The sequence below is a fragment of the Olea europaea genome, chromosome 16, assembly GCF_002742605.1.
Source record: "Olea europaea var. sylvestris chromosome 16, O_europaea_v1, whole genome shotgun sequence".
In the NCBI taxonomy this organism is placed as follows: domain Eukaryota; kingdom Viridiplantae; phylum Streptophyta; class Magnoliopsida; order Lamiales; family Oleaceae; genus Olea; species Olea europaea.
In genome coordinates this window covers 1,057,176-1,063,435 of record NC_036252.1, presented here as the reverse complement: position 1 = coordinate 1,063,435, position 6,260 = coordinate 1,057,176, and the positions used below count along the sequence as shown (strand labels likewise).

General features: G+C 37.2%; 1 long non-coding RNA gene across 2 annotated transcripts; it reads right to left on the bottom strand.

Moving 5' to 3' along the window:
- Positions 1 to 2,634: 2,634 nt before the first annotated feature.
- On the bottom strand, positions 2,635 to 4,196 carry LOC111412770. 2 transcript variants are annotated; one of them, XR_002706093.1, is made up of 3 exons: positions 3,561 to 4,196; positions 3,276 to 3,460; positions 2,635 to 3,177 (listed from the first exon to the last, which is right to left on the bottom strand). It is a non-coding gene; the product is annotated as an uncharacterized LOC111412770 (long non-coding RNA). The 2 variants fall into 2 exon arrangements; XR_002706092.1 differs by having other exon boundaries at positions 3,276 to 4,190.
- Between the last annotated feature and the right edge of the window lie 2,064 nt (positions 4,197 to 6,260).

Sequence of the window (6,260 nt, the reverse complement as noted above, 5' to 3'; positions counted from 1 at the left end):
CATTATCCCAAGCTTCATATATTGACAAAATATTGTCCAGATTTGCAATGCAGAATTCCAGAAAGGGAAAACTTCCTTTTAGACATGGAATTCATCTATCTAAAAAGCACTGTCCCAAAAATGCAACGGAGATAGATTACATGAGAAATGTTCCTTATGCTTCGGTTGTGGAAAGTCTCATGTATGCTATGCTTTGCACTAGACTGGATATTTGTTATGATGTGGGTATTGTTAGTCGTTATCAGTCTAATCCAGGACCAGAACATTGGGTAGTAGTAAAGCATATACTCAAAGTATCTTCGAAGAACGAGAGATTATATACTTGTCTACTCAAGACATGATCTAAATCCTATTGGATATACTGATTCCGATTTTAAATCCAATCGTGACTCTAGGAAGTCTACATCGGGATCAATATTTACACTGGGAGGTGGAGCTGTGGTATGGAGGAGTATCAAGCAATCTTGTATTGCTGATTCCACCATGGAGGCAGAATGCGTAGTGGCATGTGAAGTTGTATGGTTCAAGAAGTTTCTTTTGGACCTTGACGTGGTACGTTTGGCAATGGGGCCCATAATGCTTTATTGCGATAATAGTGGGGCGGTTGCCAATGCTAAAGAACCGATGAGTCATCAGTGTGGCAAGCACATCGAAAGAAAATATCACCTTGTTAGAGAAATTGTTCATCAATGAGACGTGACGGTTAGTAAGATTGCATCAGTGGATAATCTTGCGGATCCGTTCACTAAGACCTTACCAGCTAAGGTTTTTGATGGACATCTTAAGGGGATGAGTATTCTTGATATGTCACACATACTCTAAGAAGGGCAAGTGAGAGATTGTTAGTTTGATGCCTATTCTTCGAGTAATGTTCTATAAAATCACATTATGAATTTAAGTTCATTTATTTGCGTGTTATAATTTGAAGTGATTGTCTAAGGCTCCATGATCATATAGGATGTCACAAATTGTTTACTCGATGGATCGGGTATAGTAAGACATAATTTGTGATGTGATCAAAATTATGTCGTTCATAATCGGTTCATAAAGTTGGACGCTTTATGTTGATAAGATTGTATTGTTCTTATTAAGATTTGTCTAGATCTTGAAATAGGAACAATAATATGTTTCGATACACATTGAATGGGACCGCGTAGATGACTCATTTGTGACTGTTTGAAATGAGACTCTACTTGATTATCAAACAGGTCACCTAAATCATGAGTGAGTAATGTACCTTTGATTGCTAGTTCAAGTTCTTTGAGTTACTAATAAGTGAAGTCTTAAATGGAAGCTTGATCTCGGTGCTTTGGGAATCGGGTGGAAACAATTAGAGATCATATACTTACAATATTGGAATCCATTAATCATTGAGATGAGACGATCGTCACTCTAAGGTATTTTCCTAAGCAAATTGAATCTGAGCTCAGTAGGTCGATGATGAGATCGTTGGACTTTACATTGTGATTTGATCACAACAAATTTGCCGTATGAAAATGAGACTTAAAGGGTAATACATGTTGAAGGGCAAAACGGTCATTTTTCCGGTTTCAACATATTGACGGTCAAATGAAGGTTGACTTGTGGAACAATAATAAGAGGATATTGTTATTTGATCAGAATTTGCTTCTATAACTATCACTCGACTCGAGAGTGCAATCTCGATTTTTTGGTAGAATAAGCCGGGATTAATAGATGTATCTCAATTGGTCAAGAGTTGATCCAATTGAAAATATCTATTGGAGCTTGGGTCTTGTGAGTCCAATTAGGTCCCTCTCTTTGCTCCAATAAAAGGTGTGTGACTTAATTAGCCTACTATAATAAAGTCTAAGGAAATTTGTGCAATTTCCAAACCCTAATAGGTCATTATAAATATGCACTTTATTGGAATATTTTAAATGAGAATTAGGGTTAGCCACTTTTCACATTCCCCAAAAAGGAATTACACCTAGTGGAGAATAAGGTAGAAGATCTAAGGGAGGAAGCATTGGCTAGGCCATTAATAGCTCCTTCAAAAAGGTTATCATCTCCTCTTTCTATATATGTGAGGATTTTATAATCCAATGATCTCAAGGTCAATTAAATCCTTATTTACATGATTTTAATCTTCAAAGGAAAATTAATTTCCTATTGTGATGATTAAAATTCATTAACCAACAAAACCAATAATTGAGGAAAGCATATTTCGGGCACAATATTTCCTAGATCAATCTTTACCTGCCAGTATCCGTGATCTGTCTCACCCGGGAGAAGAATTCAGAAAATATGGAGAGAACAAGCCAGCCAAAACTTGTCCGCGCGCACACAAAGATAGAACGCAGGGATGTAGAAGCATTCCAAGTGTTACAGTATGTATGTAAACTGGCTCGGGGAAGAAGTAGAAATTTAACATCATAGAGTTCGCGATTTCTAAAAATTCGTACAAAAATTCTGCAAGAAGTTCATACTTTGCGAACATTTTCTATAGCTAAACAGAGTGGTATTTCTGAGGCCTTGAGGACCATAGCGAGCAATTAGAGAGTTCTTTCACATCCAACCCTTTGGCCTCAGATCCCAACTACATAAATTACACTTAATTATTGAACTGCAGAGTCTGCCTCCCCCACCGATACATAAATGATGTCAACAACTTGCGAAAAGTAAAGAGATGAGATGATGCTCAATTGAACCTTTAGCAGTTGCAATTAATTTTCTGAATGGTAATAATATTATGGAAACATCAAAATAACCCCCCTATATGAATTCCCATCTACCCAGAACGAAACATGTATCTGTAAAATATAAACGGTGACCTAAAAACTAGTCAAGAATTTCTTCTACCATATACAATTAGCATCAATATGCTAAGTAAACTTATCTAGTCTCCAAGATTTGTTAGAACCTGGAGGAGGTATGAAGTTTTCTAGCCGCAGATTTGAGCTTGAACAGATCTGAGTCAATACAGAATCACCCTTTTCTGATTTAATTGTCTCCGAGATAGTCCCAAGGACTTCGGCTGTAAGGCCTATTTCAACCAGATGTCCTTGCTCTTCCCCTCCTTCAGAGATCAACCACCCAACTTCAGATAATGAAATGACGTTCTCCATTATGACTTTGGCAAAGATGCGGCCAAGAAACTCGGCTGCTCTAGGGACATCGTTTACCGCATCCTCCAATGTAGTGAGAACATCTTCAAACCTGCCCAAGTGAAGTTAGAACAGAACAAAAGTGAAACCAGAGAATTAATTATAAGTGCAAATTAAGTTTCCATCTCATGACAATCAGAGAAGGCATACCCTTTGATGAGTTGATCTTGCCATCTCGAGTTTTCATAAAACCAATCAAGAGCTTTGTCAATAGATCTCTCTCCGCGTCCTTCCTCTCAAAAGAATCAGCAACCCAGTTAGAAATCATTCATGGATGGAAGCTGGGAGCATTCAATTCTTTGATGCACAAAGCAACTCCATTCTCATCTCTTGCGCTAAAAAGACAGATTGTCAATTTTCATTTTCATACATAAAAATACACAAAGGTATGAAATTTGTGGCAGGAAAAGGCTCTGAGGAATGAATATTTTATACCAACGCTGTTGAACACGTTCAAATAATTTTGAAGCTAAAACAAAACAGTTGACAAGTCTTGTATAATAACTGATAATGCTAACTTCACCGAGCTCGAAGTCCTGAGAGCAATAACCAACCCCTACATACCAATCCTCAACAAAGATTGCCACAAAAGTAATCCATTCATATAAACTTACAGCTAAATACACACACACACATGATCTAGTTAATTTGCCCCCCTAAAAAGAAGATAACGAAGTGTCCACTTTTGTATGATGAGGATTGCATTAAAGTCATAAAACTAAGGGACGAAAGTGATGGTACATAAATAATCATAACTTTACTAAAGCCAGAAAAGATTGAAAAGTAATCCATCCCCATGTCAAAGGTATGGTTCCAGCGCTACCACAAGATTCCCATCATCAGAACCCTAAATCTCATAATTCATTATCACCAGATCTCTACTATATTATATCCTTGATTACAATGTAGGAAATTCGGACATCTTCCATATTCTCTAGAGGAAGCGCTCCTTGCCTGAGGAATAGTCATCTTCCACACTGGCCCCCTTCTATGACCTGGAAAGAAAAAGAAGTCCATACTACAAGGCCCACCTGCAAGTCCTTGCACACATTTTGACTAGAAGACATGGATACAAGTACAAAAAGAACGGAGTTATAAAAAAAAAGAAGAAGCTAAACCTTTACACAAATTAATTATATTGTTTTCCATTGACCTCATTGTCAAGATCTAGAACAAATTATTAATTGGGATATTAATAACGATGTAAATGATGATACTGTATGAAGTAGTTAATGATGAGTACAGAGTACCTTATAAGGCCTTGAAAGTTGAAATTTTTTTATTACAAATTTGCCCTAGATTATGGTTACTAACTGGGTAGGAAGTTAAGCCAGGTGATTACTCAATTGATTAATTAGGTTTATATTTCTGTATCAATTATCAAAATGGTAACTAACGGCGTTATTATGGTCTAGGCTAGATCCTGGCAGCATTGATTGAAGCTTTAAGGTAACAGAGAGGCTCTCATTAGTAACAAAGGCAAAGACATGTTTACTTGCAGAAGTAGCATTCAACAGGATGACGACTAAAGAATATAGAAATGTGGGACTTGGGATGGAAAAGCAGAAGCAGAGCCTGTAGCTCAAAAGGTAGATGAAAAGAAATTTGCATGGCACATCATCAATTTTTGGGGTAGGTTAACAGACCATATAAATGAATGCACACACCCTAATAACCTTGCACATCGAAAGCCCTTAGCTAATATAATTTAATACACTTACTAACTGTACCTCAAGCTTTAGCCATAATTCACATGATTAGATAAACATGAACTCGCCCCTCGGGCATAGCCCAGTGGTACAAAGAACAGGAGTGAGGTTATTTCATGCCTTGCTGGCAGCTGCAATGTGGGGGTTTGATTTCTAAGACATGGAATTTGACTCTTTGTAGGCGTAGTGTACATGTAACTTTTGTTCCTTGGCTCGTTGGGGCACATTTCGCGATTTACCTCCCTCACAAAATTCTAGGGGCAGGGCGGATGGGCCCTCAAGGTTGGGGTTCAACCATTTTTTTTTTAAATAAACATGAACTCATCTCACCTCAAGCCATGGGAAGCAAAAGCGGCAGGTTTGCACGGCCATGCTTAAAAAGCAAACAAAAAAAAAGACTAAAAAAGGAAAGAGGGAGAACCACAAGTTCTTAATCTTAAGGAACGGGACATGAGAACTTGCATTTAGCACTAAATCTCACTTTGTAAAGCATGATTAAAGTTGTTACCCCATCTAATCTAATAATGTTCATAATAATGTGTAAGGACAACTTGTTATTGAACAACCAAGGTTATGATACGTACCCCATCAAAATTTTAGAACCACACTAGAGTGACATCATAATGGAATACGTAATTCGCAAAGCATAACATATGGCATAATATACCAAAGTTGCAAATCCATAGTATTCGACCACTCTCCAAAATATGAAACAAGTGAAAATTTTCATTACACAAGAATCTTGTCAATTTTCAATCAAACTAGAGCACGTTCCCCCATTTACTTTTTAAAAATCGCTGCAATCTAGATCTTTTGATAGCATCACAAAAAAAATAAAAATACACACCATAGGAAAACCACAGGAACTTTTTTTTTTAATGACCGTGAGTGTCCGGGCCAATTTACGCTCACCTCGACTAATCCCACGAGATCTTGAAGTTTGCAGCTGGGTATTCACCTTAGTGGATTTGAGAGAACTAAAATTGGTGACCATTGGGAGCAAACCCAATGCCTAACTAGTGACCTACCCTTAGGGTTCTCAAGAATGGTTTTTGAAATGTGCAAAAAAATTTAGAAAAAAATTATCCACAAGTTATCTTGATAAAAAGGGGGATCCATAAGTATCCCGATACAAATGTGGTCAAAATCCTTAAACTCACCCGACATATTTACGTTGAAGTGATATGTGTATGTGTACACACACACACATGCTATTCATTGTGTGAATGTGTGGTTGAAAATATGTAGTAAAAAGTAAAATAAATTAATGGGTGTCAAACAAGGGCATAATTTCATCTTTCCATGTGATCTTTAATTCAACAAAAGGAATCCTGCTCCAGTGCCTAAGTTCCTATATAAAAATGCATCGTAACTATCAGTTCCAGCCAAGATAACTCACATTGAAATGCACCACAAAAACCAAGTT